We start from the raw sequence: 27596 nt of genomic DNA, 5'->3' as shown, positions 1-27596 counted from the left end.
CTAGTCCTGTTATATGACTAGAGCTAGAAAATATGGACAGACTAGGGCTAGTCTGTCCATAGTATGGAAAGTCATATTTTGTGGGTTTTCGCTAATACCGAATAGTTTTGCTCAGTTGTAAAGTCCAACTATGAAATAGCTGTATATTTTTCATAGTAAGGAAAGCCATACTATGGACAGACTAGCTCTAGTCTGTCCATATTATACTATAACAGGACTAAAGCTAGCGCTCTGTCTAGCCACGTTCTCTTTTCAGCTAACTCAGACGAAGGCCGCCAACACATTGTGAACTGGACTCAAACTTCTAACATCCATGTGTGCTACGATGAACTCGAAAGACAGATTGTCGAATCCACGGAAATTTCTCTAGATTCCTCTCATATCAACAACAGCCAGAGTTTCAATCTCTCTGACGCACACGTTGCTTCTGTTCAGTACTGGCGCACTCGCGACAGCGCGTAGTATATGTTTGTTTGGAACTCATACTCACATTTGTTTTTCAAACACGCTACTGTCTTTTTATACTTGCTCTCTTATTACAATTTAAGTCTCTGTAATTTTTTATATACTTCTTTGATTGTGATACCTGAGGATGTTGATCTATTCAACGAAATTAGTAAAGTAGTAGTATCTTTTTAAATATATCTTGTACTTTTTATCTCTCAGTTTTCTTCTTCTGCAGCTACTCCCACTTAAGTGTGGTCACTGTTTGTAATGAGTCTCCTCCACACCTTCCTGTCTTGGGCTGTCACCACATCCAAGTTCTTCATCTTCAAGTTCTCTTCTACCAGCTCCCTCCATCTCTTCTTTGGCCGCCCACACTTCCGCCTTCCTTGCACATCCATCTACATGACCCTTCTTCCCACATACTCGTCCTCCCTGCTCATCACATGACCAAACCATCTCAACCTTGCCTCCTGTATTTTCGCTCCTAAGTTCGTAACTTTCACTGTTCCCCTGACATAGTCATTTCTCAGACGATCCTTTCTGGTCACACCGCACATCCACCTAAGCATTCTCATCTCTGCTACTTCCGTCCTGCTGATGTTATTTTTCATCAGGGCCACAGTTTCTATAGCATATGTCATAGCTGGCCTCACTACTGTCCTATAAATTTTGCCTTTTAGATTGATCGGCACCCTCTTATCGCATAACACTCCAGCCATCTCCCTCCAGTTCCTCCAACCCGCTTGTATCCTGCATCCCACTTCCTTCTCAGCTCCTCCATCTTCTTCCACTGTTGAACCTAAGTATCTAAAGTCTCTCGCCTTCCTGATGACATTTCCTTCCAGCTCCAGATCTGTCTCCTGGCCGCCGCAGCCCACTGCGCAACACATATACTCTGTCTTACTTCTGCTCAGTCTCATACCCCTCTCTTCCAGTACTTTTCTCCACCTTTCCAGTTTAGTTCCCGCTTCTTCTCTTGAATCTACACACAGCAAGATGTCATCTGCATACAACATTGTCCAAGGCACATCTTCTCTCACCTCCTCTGTTACCACCTCCATCACAATATTAAACAGAAACGTACTTAATGCTGACCCTTGATGCAAGCCAACTGTTACTTGAAAACTTTCTGTCTGTCCCAGAGAGGTCCGAACACTTGTCTTCACATTTCTGTACATTTCCCGCACCAACCTGACATATTTCTCCGGCACCTTCTTCTCCCTCAGACACCTCCAGACTTCTTGCCTTGGCACTCTATCGTATGCTTTCTCCAGATCAATAAATACCAGATGTAGCTCCCTTTGTTTCTCTCGATATTTTTCCATCATCTGTCGTAACCCAAAGATAGCATCTGTTGTTGATCTACCAGGCATGAAGCCAAATTGTTCCTTTGCAATCTCCACCTCCTTCCTCAATCTACCATCAAGAACCCTTTCTAGGATCTTCATTGTGTAGGACATCAACTTTATTCCTCTGTAATTTTTACAGTCTTGTGCATCCCCTTTACCATTGTAGATAGAAACATGAGTACTCTCCCTCCATTCCTCGGGTATATTTTCCTTTTGGCAAACTTTCATGAACAGGTCCCACAGCAGGTCAATTCCCTCTTCCCCCAGTGCCTTCCATGCATCCACTGGAATTCTGTCGGGGCCCACCTATTTTCCATTCCTCATTCTCTTTATGGCATCCGTCACTTCCATTCTACTGATGTTCTGCACCATCCCCTCAGAAGGCTGCCCATCTTCTCTGTGAGTCCTTGCATTTTCCTCATTCAAAAGTCCCTCAAAGTATATTTTCCATCTGTTTCTTATGTCCACATCCCTCCATAATACTCTTCCTTCAGCATCTTTGATCTGCCTCACATGTAAGATGTCCTTTGCTGCTTTATTTCTACATTTCGCTAGTTGGTAAATTTTTCTCTGTCCTTCCTTTGTTTCTAATTGATCATACAGATCTTGATATGCCATGGCCTTCGCCTGTGCCACAACTCTCTTGGCTTCTTGCTTTCTCTCTCTTTGTACACCTCTCTGTCCTCTTCCACTCTTGACTCATCCCACTTCTGCTTTGCCTTCCTCTTAGCTGTCACTGCCACTTGTACATCATTATTCCACCACCAACCCTCCTTCTGCTCTCTAATCTTTCCAGATGTCTCACCAAGCACCTCAATTGCACAGCTCAGGATTACTTTTGAATTATGTTTCCACCAATCTTGTACACTTTCCAGTCCATCCGAAATCCTCTCTAACACCCTCTCTCTAAAATGATTCCTCACACTCTTCTCTTTTAAGCGAAACCACTTAATTGTCTTCATCCCCATGGCATCCAGAAGTGCTTGTCTTCGATCTTATTTTAAAGTCTGCGCACAGCAGTCGGTGTTGTTGTGCTACTTGATCTGTTGGAATTACTTTACAATTTGTCACAACCTTAAGATGTTTTCTTCTAGTCAAAACGTAGTAAATTTGTGAGCTGTTGTTACCACTCCTAAATGTTATCAAATGTTCTTCTCTCTTGTAGAAAAACGAGTTCACAATTGCCAGATCAAACGCTACTGCAAAGTGCACAACCCTCTCTCCCTCCTGGTTCATCATTCCCACTTCGTGGCCACCGTGCACCCTTTCACAGTCTCTATTCTGTCTTCCTATGTGCCCGTTCAAGTCTCCTCCGACAATCACCATCTCGTTTTCTTCCAGTTCACTCATTTCTTCATCTAGCACGTTCCAGAACTCATCTTTTCTCCTCTGCGGTACAGCCAACTTGCGGGGCATATACACATAATACGACCACCTGCTCTTCTCCAAGACCCAATTTCATTCGCATGATCCTGTCGTTCCTTCTACCCACGTCCAGTACTTCACCCTTCATTCTGCCACACACCACAATTCCTACACCATTTCTTCCCTCGTTATTCGCTCCAGAGTAGAACAATTTATATCCATCTCCCAGTTCCTTTGCCTTTCCCCCCTTTCCACCTTGTCTCCCGCACACATAAAATGCCCAACTTCCTCTTCCTTATCATGTCTGCCGTCTCTCTTCCCCTTCCAGTCATGATTCCAACATTCAGTGTTCCCACTCGCAACATCCTCTCCACCTGTTGGGCTAGCTTCTTTAACTGCACCCTCCCCCCCCCCCCGTTGATGCGGTAGCCCTCGTCCACTTCTCGCAGCTGTAGGGCGATGTGGCTGCGCGTCGCTTAAGAGGTACGCCCTAGCCCTTATAGCATTTTCTCTTTGACTCATAATCATAGTTTGAGTTGGCAATGAAGTATTCCGACCGGATGCCCTTCCTGACATCAACCCTCGCATTTATCCGGGCTTGGGACCGGCACCTATTGAGGCTAGCTTGCCTCCTTCGGTGGCTGCATAAGACGAAATGACTTAGCAAGATAGAAAAGACTCGCCCCTAGCCCTCGAATACTCTAATAGCATCAGATATATATATATATATATATATGAAATAAATAAAATTTGGGCAAATATATACACTTTATGAAGGTTTTTTAGATATTTTTATCATATACTATACAGTAACAGAAAGAAAAGTTTTCATTTTGTGTTCCCGACAGACTGGAATGTGATGAGATTGATGGGAATACCCGAGCATCTAATTCTGTTGACTAGAGGGCTGTATAACAACGAAGATGCTTGAATGAAAACTGTCTTCGGAGAAACAGTGTTCGAGTGGGAAAAGGGGTGTGACAGGGTTGTATATGAAGGGGGTCCGGAAAGTTCTGATAAACACCCAGAACAAAAATTAATTAATTTTATATCTTCTATAGAATGTGATGAAACATGGGGATTAAAGGGTTTTAAGGTATATTCTTTCTCGTGGTTATATCAGTTGCTGTAATATCTTTTTTGTTGTAGGTATTTATCAGAACTTTCCAATCCTCCTCGTATCGTTTTATCTTTTTAACATTTATAGAAAATATATTATGAGAATGACTGACTCAGACAAAGACTCAGCAGGAATAAATATTAGTATGATCCTCCTAGCAGGAACTAAGGAAATTCTCGAAGGGTTGGTGTGGTTGATTATGAAGAAACGGAAAAAAAAGAAGAATAGAAAAGAAAAAAAGCCAAACTTGATCTAAACATCAGCAAAAAATAAGACCTTCTGGCAATTCAGATGAATTTATGATCGACGGAGATGAAACAGAGTAAGCAGGTCTCCAAAAGTTAGCCTTAACTAACTTTTGGAAATCCACTGGCAGCCAGTCTCCATTTTTAGTCATCATCAGTAACCGACCTCATGGCAACCGTAACTTTTTAAGACTTCGGCTCGAGAGTTCCGTAAAACTACTACTACTATCTGATAACCAGGATCCCCAATTTGTATATTATTGTCTGAATAATAGTGAAATCGAGTGTTTGATTTGCGGGTTCAAAATGTTTCATTAAGGGAGGACTACAATCGAATTTATAACCGCTTTTTTCTACAGTCTGACATTAATAATATAAGAATATTAAAGCGACTGAATACTTATATAGCCTTAATTTTCATCGTGATGGCTGCGAATAATCTTTGCGAAATCCAGGGTCGAAACATTTTCGAATAGATGTTTCCACAAATTTTAAGGTCGATTAAATGCATTTATCCACCCCCCCCCCATCGAAATAGTAAGCTGCTAAAATATGGTTACCAGGAGTATGAGGAGAGAGAGAGAGAGAGAGAGAGAGAGAGATTTATTATAGATTTAGTTCTAACAATATTAACTAAAAATATTTTCTAATTGTCTTTATATTCAAATAAGTCGAATATCCAGAATTAATTGATTTTTTGGGCAATGAAATGCGGTTTTAAATCTCGGAACTTCGCAAAACATAAGGCAGAACGACCAGACAGTGCATGCATAGAAAATCATTCAGGTTATGGTTAGAACACCACCTCTAATCAAGCACGTCTTGAGAATCAACTCCTTGGCGATGATGAAGATATTTCTTCTAGTCGTCGTTGCTTACTTAAATTCATGAATCCGAAATTGTTACAACTGACGGTTGTTGATTAAAAGGTTAATTTAATTATTCTCTAATTTTATAGGAGATCACCAATGGCCATCTTAAATATCGAATTGTGTATCAGGTACTTGGAAGGTATCAGGTGGACAAAAGTCGATACCCTCCATCATTAATACTCAGTCTTATCTAGGAGACCCCTCCGGGGGGGGGGGACTTCCATACCTCAGTTGGTATTAACAATGCTCTTTGTAGGTACGAACCTAGAACTAGAATAGCCTTTAAGAGTTTTTTTTTTTTTTGAAAGCTGATGGCACGCGGAGAAAACAAAGTTTCTTTTAGCAGAAACCGGAGTTTTTCGTTCGCAAACAGCTAATTGGCCAGAAAAACTGACGCAAGTTACAGACTTAAAACCCTGACCTCGTGGCCTTAGTTGCGTCGGTGTAATTCCCATCAGTCACTAACTAATCAGTCTTCTTATCTGTTTCTCTTGAGCTTTAGGGTATTTAGTTACTAATTCGTGTCTAAAGCAGCAAAGGTAACTATCCAGAACTTTTTCTTGTCGGTCTTACGCGTTCACAGTACGATCCACTCCAGCACACCGTGACCTGATGCTTCCTATCGACGTTTATAAACTTCTGCAGCGTGACTGTCCTCTAGGTGCATTGACTAAGAAATGCAGCTCAAATATACTTCAAAATATCTCATGAATTAACATTTAAATTGAAAGCGCTCAACATTGGGGCAGCGCAGATATTTTTAGCAAACCTTATTTTTGAAGTGGCTGAAACAGTATCACGTTTAGATCCGATGGGTTTTTTTTATTATGAGAAATGGTACTTTTTAAGACAAACTTGAAAATCTTTTCTTAAAGAATGTGACCGCCATCATACTAAGGCGTGAAGTCGAAATGTCTTCTAAATAAAATGAAACAAGTTAAATTAAAACAGAGCACGAATGGATTAAATCGAGCTAAATGGCGATGGAAACAATATTTCCATCTCACTTTCTTTGTTCTGTTGGCTTTCAATTTAAAATCCAAAGCGACCTTCTCTTGAAAAGCAGCTTGGAATACTTTTTTAGAGTCGACAGTAAGCTGATGAACTTCAGGATACGAATCATCATCAAATTCCCAATAAGTACGCTCGAGGGTTCTACAGGATATTATGATAGGATATTGTTCGATAAATACAGTCATTGGTCTCTTGAGAGAGAGAGAGAGAGAGAGAGAGAGAGAGAGAGAAAACATATATTAAGTTGTCTATATGTCGGGGAGAGGGGGGGAAACGGACAGATGAGGTGTTGTTTTTGAAGAAATCTTTTGCAAGAATGATTTTCAATTTTACTTGAAAAAAATAAAAATAAAAAGACAGGGAAGGAAATGATTTCAGCAAAAAAACATTTTTTTTATTTAATTATGAGAATAGAAAGAATTCAAAAGATGAGGTACTCAACGGTGATGTTTTGTTTTTTATTTTAACTGCAATTTAAATTTTAATTTTAAATGCAACTTTTTTTCTCCAGCTTTTCATATGAACTGTATTTAAGATCGAAATTTCCACGCCTGTGTAGCTCAGTGGATGTGGCATAGCAGAAGTTGGACTCTGACCAGAGCAGACGTGTTTTTCTGTGCTCCTTGGGGTTCGCGATAGTTCGAGCGTAAGAGGATTAGTGCGGGCACGCTGCCCTTAACGTACCTCTGCTTTCATATAGCATGTCGTGGATCGCGAAAAAATCTTCACTTGCTAATACAAGCTCACCTATTAAGGCTACTAGCTTTCAACAACTACCGGAAGGAAATGTTTCATCTGGCAATACCGCTTGACCTCTGAAGGATACATCCCCAGTTTCCACAGTAACAAGTGTACTTAACACAATGGAACAGGCATCAGCGACCGTCTCTCAGTCACCTGATGCCAGTACAACGAAGGATTTCAATTCAGATGTGCTCTCATCGTTGAATCTCCCAGATGAACTAGATTGAAGCAAGGCTGGCATCCTAAAGTGTGATCCTTCTGGCGCCCCATATAAAGAACTGGATATCATCGAAAGTTTGAAAGGCAAGGTAAGAGGTTCCGATGCATGGCACCTTGGCTCCTTAAAGTTCAGTTATATTTTCATAATTTAATTTAAACATGTTTCCTTGAAAGAAAATTTTACTAAATTAAAATTAAAGTGAAATTATCCCCATTGTGAGATCTAGAAAATTCAATTATCTAGATATTTTAATTCATTGGTTGCCCCCCAGATATCTAATAGATTAGTTGGCATGCACTTTGAATCATTTGGTAAAATAGAATGTATTGAAAATGTATCCAATATAAAAGATAAAGAATGTGCGCATGTATTATCCAACAAAAAAGATTGACTATTACATTGAATGACGATGCCAGACTAGAAAATATCCCGTAGATTATAAAAGTTTCTAAAGTGCCAGGCTTTGTGATCATCTCAGGAAGACCTCCTGTGTGCTTCAGATGCAGGCAGGTAGGTCATCTAAGAAGAGAATGCATAGCATCGAAATGCAAGAGAATCAGACACGATATTAAACAATGTCCAGGGCAGATATATGCCTCATTGTTGGCCGCGCGCCCTTCGGCTAGAGCTTGAAAAAGCAGAAGACTTCCAGGAAATATCTTCAACTATTGAATATGAGGCAGAGAATCGGATCAATGAGAGCAGCATCCCAGGGCTTAACACCTACGGACACTAGGAATGTAATGAAAATAACTCTCCGCTAAAGGCAAAGGAAGGGATTATCCGGACTGGGGAGGAGACTAACAGCCAAAGGTCAGTTTCAGATTCAGAAAAAGTAAGAAAACCTGAAACTACAGAGAAAAAAAAAACCACTCCAAATAACACAAATGAAGAATTAAATAATAATTGCCCGGTTGAAGATGAAGATCTCCAAACACTGAAATAATTCAAACCATCTCAGTAACACAAATTACAGAAAAAGTAAAACGGATTTAGAAAACGAAGTAGAGAAATCAGAATGGAATACTAAACAGACTCCAGTAAAGAGAGCAAATATGAAGTTTACACCTAACATCACCAAAAGCCGGAAGTCAAAACCCAAAGGAAAAAAATTAACTAAGCGTCCGGAAAGAAAAGGCTCTAGAAAACTTTCAACTTTCTAACTATTACTCACAATCTAAAAATCATTACACTAAATGTAAACGGGCTAAATAATAAAACATCGATTCAACTAACAGTTAATTTAATCTTTCAACACAGACCCGATATACTTATGATACTAGACTACAGAACAACACTGACCCATCAAACAGCTTCAAATACAAGTTACAAGCAATGTACCATATCGTTGCCGAAGAGGCTCAGACCAATGGAATAGGTGGAGTTACTACACTAATAAAAAAATCGAGTAACCTCCAAATATGTCGTAATCAGGCAAACAGCCATAAAAGGATCAAGAACACCCAAACTTACTTCGGCAGAAAAATTTCACAAGAGTTTTCACCTACTGTGGCCTATCAGATGCCTTCAGAATCTTGCATCCCCAAAAGAAGGAATTCACATATTTTGCACCCGGAAACACCTCTAGAATAGACCGCATATACATCCACACATTCAGAAATATAAAGGTTAAAACTGTACAACACACACACTCCTCTCATGTTCAGCGATCACCATATGGTGATGGCTGAACTACAATACCAACAAACAGAAACAACTGAAAAGTTTACAAACAGAAATTTCCCCCTATCGAAATTTAATAAACACCTTAAAGATGACGAATTCAACAATAACATAGAGAAAATAGTTGAGGAAATAGAATCCATAGAAAATGCTGTAACAGCATGTGCGAAATTTAAACACATGACAAAACAAACAGCAATCAAAATTAGTAGAATAAAAAAGCAGCAACAAAGGAACAAACAGAACCCGGACACGAAGAAATTAACAAAATTGTATCACCACCATGACAGAAATAATGAAAACATCAGAACAGAAATAGAAGAAATTAAAAACCGCATCACAGCGAAACAGTTTCAGGAAATAGAAGGAGCGTGGCTACGTGCTGGTCTCAAAATAATTGAAAATGATGAAGGGAAGACCTCGACAGCATGGCTGTTTGAAAACCAACGGAACGCAAAACAGAGAATAAAAACCATAACATACGAAGGCCAAACTCTAAACAAAGACTCCGAAATAATTCGTGGTGTTCAAAAATACTTTTCTTCACTATTTCAAGAAAAACCCAGCAGTCAGGAAGAAAGAGAAAGATTCCTTTCACTCCTCCCCAAAATCACCCAGAAGGAGACTGAGGAGATCGACGCACCAATCACCTTAGCAGAATGCCGTCTTATAGTAAAACAGCTCCCGGATAACAAATCACCAGGAGAAGACGGACTAACAGGCGACTTCTATAAAGAATACCTCCCAAAATTTGAACATATTTTTATCAAAATGATCAACACGATGATTACAACACAAACAACGCCAGCAAAATTCAACACAGGACACATTGTACTACTACTAAAGGTTAGGGATCAACAGAAGTTACAAGCCATAAAAAACTGGAGAGGCATAACCCTCCTGAATAATACTGATTACAAAATAATATCTAAAATACTTTCAAACAGAATACAAAAGCACCTCCATAAACTTATCTCACCAGCACAATCATGTGCAGTGAAAGGAAGAAATATTCTTGACACAGTAATGCACCTCCAACGCATTTGCAATTATTACAGCCTCACAGAAAATCCATGTATTATAATTGGTCTAGATATTCAAAAGGCATTTGACACAGTTAGCCACCAATACCTGTTGGAAACACTAGACCGAATAGGAGTTGGAGTAAACTGGAAAGAAACGATTAAGCTTTTGTACAGAAACGCGGAAAGCAGGCTGATCATTAATAAAAATCGGTCAGCCTCTTTCCCAATAAAATGTTCTATCCGGCAAGGAGACCCACTATCCATGGCTCTATTTGTTCTAGCCCTAGAACCATTCATGATAGCCATTAACACAAACAACAATATCAAAGGAACACATATACACGGAGAAAGTGACGCCAAAATTTTGGCATATGCTGATGACGTCACTTTAACACTAGGAACACAAAAATCCTTGGACACAACACTCAAAATAATAAAAGATTTCAGCAAAGCCTCGGCACTGAATGTGAATCTGGCAAAATCCAACTGCAAAATAATTGGAAAGTGGGAAAACCAACCAAGGATTCCTTCAGGAATACATGTGAATAATTACATACCGGTTTTGGGCATCAACATCGGAAGCTCAGAATCACACGAAGAACAGTGGAAAGAACTCCATGATGGCGTAAAGAAGAAAATTAATGCAATATGCCCTAGACAGCTGTCCGTCAGAGGAAGGGCTCGGGTTTGCAACATCTACCTAACATCTCGCCTGTGGTACAAGATACACAACACCCCGTATCACGGAAGGTGGGCAGAAAAAATACACAGGCTCTGCGCTACATACATCTGGAGCTCTCTGTATGAACCCTACTGAATTGTTTGAGCTGTTATTTTTGTAGGTATATATAAACGTGAATAGACTGATCTGATAATGAAACTTATAAATAGACTGAAATCACTATGTAACATATACCAACAAAAATAACAGCTCAAACAATTTTCAATAGGACAATAAGGAAAATAGAAATTGAGCATGTGACATGTTGTATCTTATTTAAACAGTGATTGTAAAACAGGTGTCATAAGTATATTGTAACGAGTCAATGAAAATGCCTAATAGAATTAGCAGTCTATGTACAAATTGTAAATAGCTCTATATATATTTATTTTTAAATGTAGACAGCTGGCTGTTATTGATACAAATAAACTCAGTGGATGTGGCATTTGCATACCACGGCGCTTGGCCACACGAAGGAAGACTTGGTTTCGAGTCTAGTCGGCGACTAGAGGAAATTTTTTTCTAAGCCTTTTTTCGACCGGTTCCCGAGTTAGTCGATCTCTGGCACGGGCAACAGGTTTTTTCTCCTGGAAACTCGGGATTTTCGTCCTGTAAACCCAAGAAAATCGACCGTAGAACCCACATGATTTCAAACATTAAATACGGGTGTTAGGGTTAGGGACCACGAGATGGCGACACCTGTAGAGCCATCTCTCTTCACTGCGTGCCACTTAATTAGTGATAACCTTGGGCCAGCTATCTCTAATTGGGTACCAGTGGAGATTGAACTGCCCACTCAGTATCCAAAAAGTTAGATAGGGCTAAAAACGGTCCCGCCTAATCCCTGTATATACGTGAATAAAAAGGCGTCAGCTGATTTTTTTTTTTTTTTTTTAGTTTCTTTTCGATATATTAAATTCCTCTGCTGTCATTTTCGGATTCATTACGTAGTTTAAAAAACGCTTCAATCGGTAATAAACCATTTTTATTGAAAAGTCTTGATGTATTCAGAGATTAACGAGAACAATCTCTATAAGAATAATTTCTCTGCCCCTTTGAGCCAACTTCTTATACATTTGCAATTTTGGCATCCATAGAAACCACCCCTGCTCTTCCTCACAGCCTTATGTGATTCATTTATAAATATATTAGATATTCTTTATTATGGCATTATATTTAAGGAATTTTTTAAATTAAGATCTCATCATATATACTTGTAAAACTCACAGATTATAATAATAAAAGCGATCTAGTTTTAAAATGAAATCCAGTTGCCTTTCGCTGCCTCATCCTGTGCGCTTCCTGATTTCTCCTTCAAGAAACAACAGTATGGGATAATTTACGAACTTGAGAATATCAGTGAAACTATCATATCCTCTAACAAGTCATTCTTATTACAAGATTTTTTATTATGTATTTCTATCTCAAAACAACAGTATCAACTTGATTGATGTGTTAAATACACTACAAGCAAGTTGCCCATAATACAACTTCCGCTACTCATCGATACTTCTTACATGCTCTGTAGCAAAATCAGTCTCAATATTTCATTATGCATCGATCTTGTAACACAGAGAGTGCAATAATCACACTTCGTAAGGAGACAAAAATTGTATATAATTCTGACTAAGAACACATATTGAATTTTTGTGAATAAAATAACACTATATTACAATAATACAACTATATCATAGATTGCGATTTATCACGTAGCATTTCATGCACTCCATTATAAATATTTCTCACATGAATTTGATCCTTTTCACTTCGCTGTAGTCGTTTTAGTAAAGAACTGCTGGATGTCTTCTAACGATTTGCCATTCGTCTCAGGAAGCAAAAAATAAGCAAAAGGACAACCGCTTAGGCAGATGCTGCCATAAAACCAGAACACACCGTAACTGTTCATACTTTCCGACATTTGTCCGAATGTCTTTGTGATGATAAATACTGATATCCAACTGAATCCTATAACCACGCCGTTGACCGAACTGCGGTACCTCAAGGGAATCATTTCGGCAACCATCAACCAAGGAATTGGACCATAACCCACAGCAAATCCAATGTAGTACACGAGAAGTCCTAGCAACGAAATCCAGCTGTAATTGTTGCTGATCTCACTGTCGTGCTTTTCAAGATAAAAATACGATCCTAACACTGTAAGTCCAGCCGCGGATATAAACCCGGAAATCATCAGCAACACTCTCCGTCCAATTCTGTCAATAATCGTGCTACTGAAGACTACAAACACCAGCGCGACGTTTGCTATTATCACTCCGGCCACAGCCGAATCCAGAGCACTTTTTGCTGCGTCGAAGATGTTGACGGTGTAAAAGACAATAGCGTTTATTCCCGAGAACTGCTGAAGAAACACGAGGCCGAGGCAAAGCGCGCTCGGTTTGATTACTTCGGGTCGTAGCATTTCTGTGACGGATATCCTTTCCTTGGGTTGCCGACGTATGTCCTCTTCTATGTGCGAGCATTCTTCTTCGGCATTAACAAAATCTCCTTGTAAAAACGAGATGGCCGCCACAGCTTCCTCTTTTCTCCCACGCGAAAGAAGCCACCTTGGGGATTCGGGCATCCGGAACATCAGCACAAAACAGAGTGCTGGCAGAACTGCACCCACCCCCGCCAACCATTGCCAATTCAGCCCAATCCCCATCGCTAAACCCAACACCGTCCCTATTCCCATAAAAACTTGAAAACACACTCCCATGAACCCACGACGGTCTGCCGATGCTATCTCAACGACGTACATTGGCGCAGTCACAGTCATGATCCCCGTACAAAATCCAGTCAGGAAGCGACCTGCATAGATCATGTACAAGTGCTTGGCGAAGGCGATCAGTAGCCACCCCGCAATGAAAGGAATCGATATAATGACGACGTTTCTTTTTCTTCCTAAAAGATCCGTCAGGAACACTGCAAGATAAAAACACTTTATTGAACAAGAAAAAGGAAATCTAAGACATTTTATGTTTTTATTACTCGCATAATAACGACATTGAATTATCATTACGAGAATAAATGTATTTATCTTTTATAATAATCATAAAAATATCCTTCTAAGTTAAATAAACATTCAATTGTATGACATTAATTTACTTGAATTTCATTGTAAAAGGACAATTCTCATTCGGAAGCAAGGAAATTTCTTAATTAACTCCGTTCCAAAGTCGAACACGAAAACCGATTTAAATGACTTTTCATGAAGTAAACAAATAATACACTTCTGAAGGTTACACTGGGTTGCAAAAATGATAGGAACACTCCTAATTTCTATTTAAATTAAGGGGATATTCGATCCCACCTTGTTTTAAAACCGAATAAGAAACTCAAGGATTGGAATCGGATAGTTTCATGCTGAATATACTATAAAAAACTATAAAGTATCGGCGAATACTAGCGTGAGCTGAATGCAAGTAGTCCTAGAACGTAGTACAAACATGGGCAACTCGTTGCAAAGGTGGGGAAAGTTCTGATCGCTGATCTTGGTATTTTCCATAATGTAAAAACACACTTCCTAGGTATTATATACCCTTTGGTATGAATTTGGTTTAGCTACTCACTGATGAAGCCTCAAAAATGCTGAAACCGGTCTGGGTAGTGACCTCCCACCATAATGTAATAACAGCATACATTTCCTAGGAAGTGTGTTTTTACATTATGGAAAATACCAAGTATAGCGATCAGAACTTTTCCCACCTTTGCAACGAGTTGCCCGGTATTCTACTACGTACTAGGACTACTGGCATTAGCTCACGCTAGTATTCGCCGATATTTTTATAGTTTACTAATATTCGGCATGAAACTCTCTGATTCCAATCTCAGAGTTTCTTGTTCGGTTTTAAAACAATGTGGGATTTAATATCCCTTAATTGAAGTAGTGTTTATATCGCCGAAATGAAGCCTGTTGGCTCTTTATATTTAAACTCTTAATTTCTATTTTTTTTTTTTTCTTTTCAATATTGCTAGCGGTCATATATTATGTGGCAAAATGCCGATTGAAGTTTTTTTTTTTTTTTTTTCCAATGGTTGAATCGCTTTTCAAATCAACTGGACATGTTTGGGTGAGGCTTCCTGTTTGTTAAGTGTTGTCACTGAATGAAGATTCTTTTCTGTTCTTTATGGCCACGATCGTGTTTGTCGTGTCCAAAAAAATGGAAACGAATTCCATTATTAACTTTAGGGCACATTTTCTGACATACAAGTACTGTCGTTATAAACTAGATAATGACGCGCCTCGGTGTACTGCTGGGGCTGTGGTGACGTTGCTTCAGGGGTGCAAGGGTTAAAACGAGAGCGCAGATTCGCTGTCAAAACTCTAGATGACATGTACGCGGCTAATAAGTAGGTGGGAAAAGAAGTAGAGGATTGTTTATCGAAGGCCATAACGAGAAATGCAACAGGAAGTGCCATCTTCGAGTAGGCAAATGGTGTAGCGTTTTTCAAAAATAAAGGATTTCGAAGACTCTCTGGTGTCCAGTTCTTATAACATGGTTGAAAAAATATACGAACAGCACCAATAAACGCGTGGCTCTTATGCTGCTTCAGAATACAAGAGATCCAGTGCACTTGATCATCTTGTAAAAATCAATGTACGCATCTCCTCCTTCATGGAATGAATCTCCTTTTAAGTCTAATCTACAGCAGATGAGTTCAAAAACAGTGGTATCTAATATGTCATTTCCGGAAAATATAAAAAAAATTCTCCCAGTTCATCTTGTTAATTAACCCCTTCACAACTTTTTTTGTGCGTGTTAGCCTTCATTCAACTGCTACTCTTGCTCGCCTTTTAATCCATTTAATCTAACGGATCAATACTTCTTTTAGATGGGGACTCCATATCGGTGTATGTTTTGAATGAGAACAAAATCCATCCTATATTTACATCTCCCCCCCCCCCCTTCTTTTTGCTGGCAGTCTTTTTCCAGATCAATGAAACAAGACCATCTCATGTTAAAATTTCATATTTGCCTCGACGATGTCTCCCGATTCTTTTTATCCACCACTGTTTAAAGTTAATTCACCTCTGATTTGATTTCTGATCTCATCTCGCATTCTTGCATTTATAAATAGCTTGTTCCATCCCAATAAATAACTGAGTGGTCAATTTTTACTAAGGGATGAAGAACTAATGCTATTTCCACAGCATGCCAATTTTATTCTTCTTATTGTCAAGGAAAGGGGGGGGGCTAGTTTCTGGTATTAAAGAAAATAATTTGTATCACCGTACGAGATCACTAATTCATCTTCCTTATGAAAGTTTTTCGTCTTATACGCCCGATTCATACTTCAGTTTTTACTCCAGGATCTAGTCCAAAGCATTAGTTATTGCTGCTGAAGACCATTGGCACTCGAGGATTTGTGGACAAACTTGACCGCAGATGTTTTGTGGCGTTTGCCAACAAATAAGGGAATGATTTATAACTAACTAAGAATTGCACAGCAGCGTCGTTCGTCGTCAAAACAATTCAGTGTGGATTCCTGTCTTAGCAAATGCACTGGATTGCGTAATTTAGTGTAAATGTGAGGTGTTTTTAATCTATTTTGATATCCTTTTTTAATATCCTGTCGTTACTGTGCCATTGTAATATCTTAGGGTTTTTCTATATTTTACTTTATCTTATTTCTTTATATCTCTCTTCTATATTATATATCTTATCGTCAATTCCCAAATCTTTAACTTGTCTCTTTCCCTTATACAACTCTATTAACTTTAAACGTACATCCTCCTGTTCCTTATTTTTACCTCCAGTATTCCTATTTTTATTATACCAAGGATCTCTAGATATTTATTTGAATTAGTGACTGTGCCTCAGGAAATCCTTTTATGGTATTAAATATTACTACTTTCGGTAGATATCATTCCTTACTCTTATATACAGTCGTGGCTATCCCTTTATCTAATTCTCGTATTAATTATCTATCTTCCCCGCTCACAAGCTCGGTTTTTTTTTAGACGAGTGCATCAAAGAACTAAAATATCAGGCAACACTCTATTAATATTTAAACAACAAAATTTTAATTCACATAAGACAAATTTTACACTGCATTTTCAATAATAAAAAAGTAACATCACAATTCAAATCTGCATAAATAGACTAGTTAAGTTCCTGCATTTTCTCACACAAATCATATCACCTATTTAACTAATTTTCTTAATATCACATAAATCATTTATACTCAGCAATGGTACTTATTACCTAAATGTTAACTCTTACTCATTGAACACATAAACAATATCTTTTACACAGAATTGCTCTTTCCTTTCTATGCTGGGAATATTCTACAGGCAAATTTCACCAATTAAGCAAACAGTTATACTATGACTTAATTCAAACTACAAATTCCTGACACTTAATCACTTTATAATCTTTAACTGTTAGATATGTCTATTTAGATCAGCCTCTACTTACAGTCCATTAATAAGTGTTCTCTTAAAAGCTCAAGGAAATTTAACAAACGGGTCAACTCACTTTATAGCTGCTATCCTCCGTCTACTTGGCTTCGAACTGGACTTCCGTTCCTTGTCAGGTTTTTCAATCCCTCTTTACGCCGGCAATACGTCTACTGGTGTTTCTAGGATACTCTGTCCTGACGCACTTCGGGCGAAGATTATCGGCTTGTGGAATGCTTGCATGCGCATTGGATTGACGGAGTAATTTCTTCCCTCTGACAACAGCTCCCGGCGAAGACGCATCAATTTGTCATCAACTATCAGCTTTGCCTAGCGGATCGGCTCCTTGTCATCTTTCTTTTAGATCACGGGCATGATTTCTCCTGAAGTCGCGTACTCGATGGCCTACACCTGCCGGACAACCGTTGGCGACTTCTCAATCACGACCTCTGAATCACTGACGAAAATTTCTCGAACCGATGATGCGATCTTTTCGCCCACGCCTTTCATTCGGTCACTTCCGAATCCTTGTGTGGAGATATGTGAATCCCGAACATTTCGGCAAAATCTCTTGATCCTTTTCTTTGACTGACCCTTCCTTTGTTTTTCTCCTACACTCCCTAAATCCTATTCGTTCTGGCAGCGGACATTCGTTTGAAGCTTTTGTTGGTCCACCTAGCACTGACCTTGAGCTTCCATGTAGAACACACACAAAGTTTGACGTCTTTAAAGCTCTAAAATTATACTGTTTACTAATGGCAAGGTATTGCCTTAATACTACACCTTCTAGAATATTCCCTTATTTGGCACAGAACAATATACAAATTCCCATTGGGATTATTTGCATATAACAAACATCGATTTACAAGTCACAATTCTTACTGGGCTTGACCTTGGTAAACTTTATGTAAAAATATTTAGACTTCTTATAGCTACATAAATATTTTTACATTAGCTAGCCCAATTTGCCATCAAATTTAAGTAAATATAGCGATGAAAAAACCAGCTTACTGGTGCAAATCGTTTCACAATTGAAAATCTAATTAGTGTAGCGAAAAGAGAAAAAAAATCAACAGATTAATCCGCTCTCCTTGTAGTAAGCGACGCACCAAATCGGGATTGCCGTCGCTTATTACTACTATGATTATTAATTAAGTGCAACACGATGCCGCTGTTCCAAGTTAAATTTTACACCGTCGAAGTTTTCGCTTTTTTCCAAGAGCTATCACGATGCCTGAATTACCGAATTCAAAGAGCATTAACGAGTCCGGATTTTTTGAAAAAATCCGAACAGCATGTTAAGTCCAAGAGCTGTTGTAAAACGTCTGTTCGTTTTTGCCTCAAGAACTTCACTCATAGGAATTTGTTTTTCCCCATTTTGCCACTGCAGATGGTCAGACTGGGCCGAAATCGAAATAATGGTGCACACTTCAACGAGATGTGAAAGACGCTCTGTAAGGATTCGTATCCGCATTTCATTTTCTCTCTCTTTTTTTTTTTTTTTTTTTTTGCTAGAATCTACGGGCACATGGAATCCAGCTTGGCAAAATGCTTAAACCTAAAATCTGAGTTACTGTCAACTTATGAAATCGGAAATTCTTGTGGAAATTCAGCTTCGCTCTTACGAGGAGAACTGCTTGATTTCAATTAAATACAATGCACGTTCTCTTTTCATAAATAATTGATTGTCTCTTTTTTTTAATAGAAAATATTGTTTAATTAACACAAATTAAGTAACCAGAGTTTTTCTTGTTTGTTTGACCCTCCAATAATCCAATATAATAAGGCAACTGCTAACTCACTTTCAACTGGAAGTGCACGAAGAACAGGACTCATGCGTTCGCGCCGAATGTGGAAAGAGAGTTAACTGACTGTCCTCTGTAAGGCGATCGGTAAATTATTTTGTTATACGACAGGCCAAATAAAATATTCGTAACAACACACACACACACACACACACACACACACACACACACACACACACACACACACACACACACACACACACACACACACACACACACACACACACACACACTCACCTGAAGCAATGCCGCCCGTGAAGGCGCCCAATGGTAGGAAAGCACCGATCCAGCTTACTTGATCGTCTCTGACAGAAATGGTGTAGTTATGGTTGACCATGTCTGGTGTCGCTGTAGCAGTGTAGCTCGTGCAAAAACCAGCAGCCATCGAACCCAGAAGACATGCCGCAGCTGCCAAGTACATTTTCCGGAAACGAATGCCGCATCTTTTCCCATTAGCGTTTTCGAGAGTATCATCCAGAATGTTGCAGGAATCACTTACTTCTACTGCAAATTCCAGTTCCAAGTTCATTTCATTCTCTTTTATTTCTATGAATAAACCTCCAGACTGAGAAATACTTTGTTCCATGACCTAAAAATTAATGAATAAATAAATTCTCGATGTAAAACACTTTTCTGCTAGACAATCGTCTCTTCTTTCCTTCCCCCTCTCACTTCATTCTGGCAAAAGTAAAATCAGAATAACTTGTGGATCTTCGCTAAATGAATTCAGCGAGGTATTAAGAGGTATTAATGCATGCATCCAAATTACTCTCGAGATTTCAATTTTGTTTTCGTTCACGATCATTGAATCTGTTAGATTATAACATTTCTTTATCATCTCTCTCTCCCTCCTAGATTAGATACTTATCCATTATCAGCGATGTTTTTTTGTGTTCTGATGAGATATAAATCACGCAGCTCGTTTTTCAACACTTGAACTTTGTATTTGACGTTCAGTAGGTGTATTTAAGATATATATATATATATATATATATATATATATATATATATATGGAAAAGCTTTAATGACTGTTACCGACATTAAAGCTTTTCCATAATATTCCAACCGAGTAAAAATGAATTCTCATTTTCATGTTATTGTGAGTGTTTTTTTAGAACTTTTTTTGTACGAAGTAAAGATGGCTGCAACAAAACCCAACGACGAACGGGCACCCCGTGTCTCGTCAGCGCCTTCGATCGCCGCCGACAAACCCACAACGTGCCGCAGCTGTAAAACTGGTGTCACAAATGGGGGGAATAAAAGAAAGAAAGAAAAGAAAAGAAAAAGATATATTCTGCGAATTCTGTTGCCACTGACTGCAAGCGTCCTGCGTCAAAATATACGAATCGGAGCACAAGCTATTTATCGACCTCAACCAACCCCTTTCTGTAAAACAAATTCTAAACAGAGGTAGAGTCGAAAACCTCGAACAACACATTAATGCCATGAACATTTTTCTCCAAAATACGAGCAGTCCAACTAAGCTCGAACAAATCGACGACCAGCGCCGAATTTATCTATGCCCGCAAATGAATTCGGCGACCTAATTGCATCAACGGACACAACTCGATCGACGCCAACAACAGAAAATTCAACGACGTTATTTCGAACTTTCCGACAAAAAACGGAAAATCGTTAAAAGAACGCATCAACAAATTATCAGAAGAATGTAACTTCGATTCTAAAAGTATCCTCAGGTACCATCGTTTCGGGCACATAAATAAAAAGAAAGAACGGAACGAACATTTCATGCCTCGTAAAAGTGACTTCTGACATTCCAACAAGCACATCTAATAACAGCGATCATCAACAAGTTCAAAGACGCTTTCCCCTATTCGTGCATACATTCTCGACCAGAGCTAACATTTGCACAGAAGGAACAAGAACGCCATCTTCGAAGAGAACTTGAAGAAAAACGTCAAAATGGAGACACCAATTAGATCGACTACAACTTAAATTTTCTCACCAATTAAATTGGTGAAAAAATCAAGTACCACTAATAGCCAAAATGGAAACCAGTATGGAGGCACTGCACAGGAAATGCGCAAGATCTTTATGGTCAAATATATTCCTCACTGAACCTTGAATATCTACTTCACCAACATCAGTGACCTAAACTCTAACCTTAATAATGTCCCCTGCCATTTTCAGTCTACAAAACCCCACCAACTCTTTTTGGCAGAAACTCAAATTTCACCTCATCCAGCAATATTTATCTCAACCTTTCAAACTACACACTCTTTAACTCCTTCTGACCCAAGGGTTGCATCTCTGCATACATGCACTCTGACATACCTTGCCAGAGAGCACCGAAATCTAGAATCGCCCAACTTTGACCTTCTTCGGTTGAAAATATCCCTTCTTCACTCAATCAAATTCATTTGATGTCTCTTTCGCTCTCCTAATGCCACCAACCAATCTGAGCTCTTTAATTTCCTCCCCTTAAAAATTGATTTTCTCCAGTCTCACTTTCCTAACAGTGAAATTATCCTCCTAGGAGATATTAATATCCACAAAACCAGCTGGCTTTCTTCCTCCAGTTATAGAGATCTTGCAAGCAGAGATTCTGAAACGTTTACCGTCACTAATGACTTTACACAACTTGTTCAGATGCCAACCAGAATACATGATAAACCTAGATCTCTTCTGCACCAATGACCCATCCAAATACACAGTGAAAGTAGTGGGCCCTTAGGTAATTCTGACCTCAATCTAGTACTCCTCTCCTCTCCTCTCCATTCAACAATGCTTATACAGTCACTCACATACAATAGTAGTTTGCATTACAGCAGTACCAAGTGGGACCACCTCTGCAACTTCTATGACACATTCCCCGGTTGGACTATTGCTTCCGGCCTTCCAACCCATACATATGCACCGAACGCATCACCAAAGTAATCCACACTGGCATGGAAACATGCATTCCACAGACTACTCTGAACTGCCGTTCCCTAACTAAACCATGGTTCTCCAAAAGATATGCAAAGGCTGTACAAATGAAAACCCAAACATACAGTAATCAAGAATACAAATCAAGAACCCCATCCTCCTTTAGAGATACCAAAAAACAATGCTTATGTTCGAAACAGAGTTCGAAAACGCAAAAAGCAGGAAACTACCGGCCTGCCCGAACGGTAGCCGAGCCTTTTGGTCTCTTGACAAAGCAATTGGACGTAACTTCTGCGCAACACTATTTCCACCCCTGTCATACCGAGATGGCTCTATTGCATCATCACTCACATCGGATGATGCAAAAAATGAAATGCATGCATAACTGACAATGGTAAATGTCCCCCCCCCAATCATTCCAGATGCCCAACATACAATGCCCTCTACACCCTTTTGCCAGAAAGAAATCAGAAAAACACAAATTTACACAAAATCGTCACCTGGTCATGATGGCGTTCCTCCAATTGTCCTGAACGTTTGTGCACCAGAACTGACTCCTATCGTAAGTCGCCTGTATATATTCTCTTACTCTGCTCGTTTCTATCCCAAAACCTGAAAACTGGCCTATATTCAAGACATTCCCAAAGAGGAAGACAAGTCACTGCCATCCAACTGCCTCCCTATTTTGCTTACCTCAGTCCTGTGTAAAGTAATGGAAAAATTCATCAATTCCGAACTCCTACACTACCTTGAAGGCACTCACCTGATAAACGACCGCCAATATGGAATCCGTCCCTGCCGATCAACAGGAGATCTGCTCACATATGTCACCCATCTCTGGAGAAATGCCTTGGAGAAGATTAACGAATCTCAAGCGGTTGCACTTGATATCTCCAAAGCTTTTGACCGGGTCTGGCACAAAGATTTACTAAGCAAACTATCATCATTTAGTCTGTGTCAGGACTTCTGTAGTTGGATTGCCAGCTTTCTATCTGGACGCACACTGTTTGTACTGGTGGATGGTTCCTTATCCTCTCACCATTCAAATAATACCGAGATTCCATAAAGTTTTGTCCTCTCACCAACCCTCTTCCTTCTATATATCAATGACCTGCTTCAGTTAACCTCCAACTCAATACACAATTTTGCAGGTGACAGCACATTGCACTCCTGCCTTTCATTTGAAAACCTTGCTCTACACAACTCACCTTTACCTACAGAACATAACCATCACCACCACCAATTCTGACCTCCAATGGGGTTCAGATATCCTCATCAATTTTAATGATAATAAAAGTTTTATTAGAATTGAAATTGTTGAGGTTTGCGATTTCTCTTCTTGGAATTACCTTGACATCAAGCCTCTCCTGGCATAAGCACATCACAACTATTGCATCCTCAGCTTCTCCAAAAATAGGATTTTTCTTTTGCTTAAGTTGGTTACTTCACCCTTGCACAGCTGTTAACCTTATAGAAATCATAAATCCACCCAGCTATTGAATAATGCTCTCACATATGAGGTGGGGCTTCCCGAAAGCTCTCTCAAAATGCTTGACTTAATATAGAGGAGAGGCAATTAAACTTATTAATGACCCATCCCCAACCAACTCAAACCCCCCCCCCACTTTCGCACAGACAATTCTTTCCTGCAATATGTATATTCTACAAATATTCGCTTCAAAAATGTTCATCCGAAAAACAGCATCAATAATTCCTCCACTTAGTCCTAAGCTCGTTGGAACACATGCAGCTGCTGCTCAACATCCATTCACAGTGCACCTCGAAATAAACCAAAGAAGTTCCTTTTTCTCTTCCTTCATCCCTGCAACTGCTGTATTGTGGGTCTTCGCCCTGTTGTGTTTCCCAAGGAATACAATATACAGTCTTCAATTCAAATGTAAAAAGTTCCTCCTTTCCCAACCCATTACCTATACACGGTAATAATGTACTATACGTTGAACAACCAACCTCTCGTGTATGGGCTCGACATAATATATATATATATATATATATATATATATATATATATATATATATATCACACAAAGAGACAATACACTTCAGCACTACCAAAAACATTCAATAGCCCTCGTTTATCTATAAGGAATAAAATCAGTCCAAACAAATGCAAAAATCCGACCGAGCAATATTTCTTCTCGTTCTTCTTCTAGAGCTGCTTCTCAAACCTTCAGCACCTGAGTATACCCCTTTCAGCGTTTTAGAACCACCGGAGTACTCTTGATTTGGGAGAATTTAGAAACTTGCGTTCGTATACGAAGAAATCTAAAGGTCCTTATTTTTAAATATTTGTGTTATAATAAATTACAATTAGGTGAAACATATTTTTAAAATTATGAAATATACGATCAATTATAAATGCCACAGAGTAGAAATGAAAATTATGAAATTAGAATTTTTAGTAATAAAAAATATTTAATGAGATGAATGAAAATTTTCCTGTTGGAAAAAGTTAGTTTCATGAAATCCGGTTCTTATTTATTATTTTTCAGCCTTAATGGAGAGCGACGTCCAGATGACAACTCGTGACACAAACACGATTAAATATGTATAGATAAATGTACGTATGGGTGGTAAAACTATCGCTGATGACATTGCTATTTAAGATACGAATGATTCCGAGATTTATAGTAGCTGAGAGTTCGAACGCGTGGTTCGAACTGTTTCAGTTTACTTATAATGCAAATAGTTCGAACCACGCGATGGAAACATGATCCTGCCGTCAAACCGACATGAACAATACGCACACAAAAACAACAACAACGCCCTTCCCAAAAAAATAATCAAATTTTTTTTTTTAAAAAAAATGCCTCATATGTCCGAATGACCTCTCAGCTAAAGACCTCTGGAGTACGCTTACCGCACTTTGGGAAACATTGCTCTAGTGAAACGAGGGAATTTCGACGATGGAAGCATTTAGAGTAGATTAGGTGATTGTTCCAGAATAGGTCAAAAGAAGAGGTAAAAAGTACTAATTCACTACCTTCATTATTTTGTTTCTAAACTAAATTAATTTGAAGACTGGAGTTTTTGTATAAAGTAGTTGCACACGTCTTTCCTCTATTGTTAGTAGTAGTAGGATTAGTATTATTACTACTACTGTTAGTATTACTATCTAGTATTACAACAGCTCCAGGAAGTCATGGATGGAAGGCTTCCTATAGAGAATGGCTACCAGTGGATGAGTACATCTTTAATTAATGTTTAAAAGAAATATACGATATGGATATTTTGAAAGAACTATATGGATATGTAGACATATCGCATATACTTGCATATATCATGTCAAATATATGCAAATATCTTTGCGGCAGCTATGGTAGTAATCTGGTACCATCTATAATGCTCTGATGTTGAAGGGGCACCTTGTAAGATTCCCAAAGAGAAGCGCCATTGACAGAGTCATGAAGTGGAGATTCCCATTCCTTGTGCTCTGCCGATGCTTTCACTGCCTGGGAGCTTTGGTACTAGGTCCAACCCCTAGTGCGTCTGTAATCGTCTTGAATAATATAACTATGGAAAGTCTCTCTGCAGATGGGTGAGGAGGAAGCTTCAAGCTTTGCTAACCAGATGAAACGTATCTGGAATCAACCAGCAGAAAGATGGAATACCAAGTCCTCCATCCTTCTCTCTACCACGAAAATACGCCACTGGGGTGTCAGGAGGTAGGCGGAGCCAGGATCTGTGAACTGCCTTAAAGAACCTCTGCTGTGGCTTAAGAGGAACTTTCCTCAACAGAGTAAGCCCAGCATCCAAGGCTGAAGAGACAGAAGACCTTTCTTTTGGAGTGAAGATATCAGAGTATTTCCATTCTTCCAGGATGGTTAAAGAATGAAATGACCTATCCTGCAGAGAAAACTCAATATTCTCAACCTTAAGCTTCTTGTTACGGCCTAAAGGAACATGGACTAAAGATATTAAAGCCTCTGAAGAAAGACGTCAACTGTCCGGTCGAGGAGTTTTTGCAGGCCTAGTTTAGTAGAGGCCACCAGAATGATGTCGTCGGCAAAGGCCATCGCATTAAAAGAGTGTGCACCAAGGAAGTAACCAATATGGCTAGGAAGAAAGAAGAAACTCATCAATGATGTAATTGAAGAAAACAGGGAATAGAAGATCACCCTGGCGAACTCCCGAAAAGCGGGAATAGACGTCACACTGGATTCTGTAGTGATAGAAAGGGAGCTACCAGAGTAAAGCTCCAATATATATGAAAGACAGGAGTCTGGACATCCGGAAATAGATAGTGCTCTAAGAATGGCAGGAAGAGAAATGCTATGAAAGGTCTTTTGGAGGTCCAGGGACGCCATGTAGAGAGGCCTAAGGCGGCGTCGGGAATCTGAAAGAAGAGAGGAAAGGACATGTATGTTTTCGGCACAGCCATCCGAAGGGATAAAGGTTCTTTGATGGAAGTCATGCTTAATATGTTATTGCAGTCTCTTAACCAAAACGTCATGGAAGAAATGGAGAATCACTGGGACAACTGTAATTAGTCTGTAGTCTGTTGCTCTAGTGGCTGTGTTCTTCTTGGCAATATAATTCAGTAACTGCGAAGATATGGAGGGATTTTTCTGAAGGATAAGAAGGTATCAAGTTGATCTTGCTTTGGTATCAAGTAGATCATAGCCTAGATACTGGAAATCCATCAGGTCTGCAGGCAGATGAACTAGATGGAAGAGCTGCTTTAGTTTCTTCTGTGGACACTGGATGAAATATTGAAGATACAGGAATGGACAGAAGCACCTGGGGTTGATCTCGATCTGGAAGATGAGGAGGTAGAGTAGAGATCGTTGTTTTCCAAACCTCTATGAAGTCCATATGCTATTCTTCAAGAGGAGCAGGGGAGGCACCATCAAGGATGGTTTTGGCACATGTCTCTCTATTCTTCTTTGTGTAGAGGGGTTGCAACACTTATGTTGTACTGGCTGTTGGTTTAAAGTAGAGAATACATTCTGGAGGTGCTTGTCAAGATTATGAGAGACATCATGTCCACAAAGGTGGGCAGGAATGACTGCTTTGAGAGAGTTATGATTATACACCAGAAGGGGAGGTTGGTCCATCTACAGCTGAGGCAAGTCTAGAGATCCAAGTCTCCTCTGGAGGTTGGATGGAAGAATGGAACTCAGATGTTATGGAGGAGGGCACAGGAGGTATGGAAATATTATGCATACCGTCGTGGGGGGGAGAGGCATGGCCATTTCTTGGGCCAACTGCTTATAGCCAGCCTTCTTCCTGTGACTCTTGATGGCATCAGATGCACGATGGAGGGAAACATTGAGCCAGGGCCTTGTTGGTGTTCTTGACACCTTCCGCCAAAAGACCAACTTTATGCGTTGCTAGGATATTTTCTTCTTCTTTTTTGTTCCACCGTGACTTCACACGCTGCATCCCTATAGCAGCATTGGCCTCTGATGGATGTTTGGAAGTGCGATGCACCCAAAGGCCAATTGCGGTGATGAACGCACGATTGCAGACAGAACAAACGAGATGTCTCAAGTTCGTTGCTGCTGGAACGCTGACGCACTGATGTTTCTTGCTGGAACTGATGGGCTGCTTATAGATATCACAAGTCGGTCTTCTTCTTCTCTGGATGGCGCTGCTGGGACGAGGGATTGGTGCGCCATCGAACAAGTCACGAACCTCTGAATCAACTCCTGAAAAATTTCCTGACTTCCACCAAT

The 27596-nt window shown here is 39.5% G+C and overlaps 1 pseudogene across 1 annotated transcript; it reads right to left on the bottom strand.

The window, feature by feature from the left end:
* Positions 1 to 12319: 12319 nt before the first annotated feature.
* LOC150108785 (facilitated trehalose transporter Tret1 pseudogene) lies at positions 12320 to 26733 on the bottom strand (annotated as a pseudogene). Its single transcript, XR_016550492.1, has 3 exons — positions 26551 to 26733; positions 19248 to 19599; positions 12320 to 13727 (listed from the first exon to the last, which is right to left on the bottom strand). The product of XR_016550492.1 is annotated as a facilitated trehalose transporter Tret1 pseudogene (transcript).
* Positions 26734 to 27596: the final 863 nt, after the last annotated feature.

This window comes from Typopeltis vanoorti, chromosome 2, assembly GCF_054136105.1.
Source record: "Typopeltis vanoorti isolate ZY-2024b chromosome 2, IOZ_Tvanoo_1.0, whole genome shotgun sequence".
NCBI classification, from domain to species: Eukaryota; Metazoa; Arthropoda; class Arachnida; order Uropygi; family Thelyphonidae; genus Typopeltis; species Typopeltis vanoorti.
Note: the sequence above shows the minus strand (reverse complement) of the source record. Positions and strands in the feature narration are given on the sequence as shown.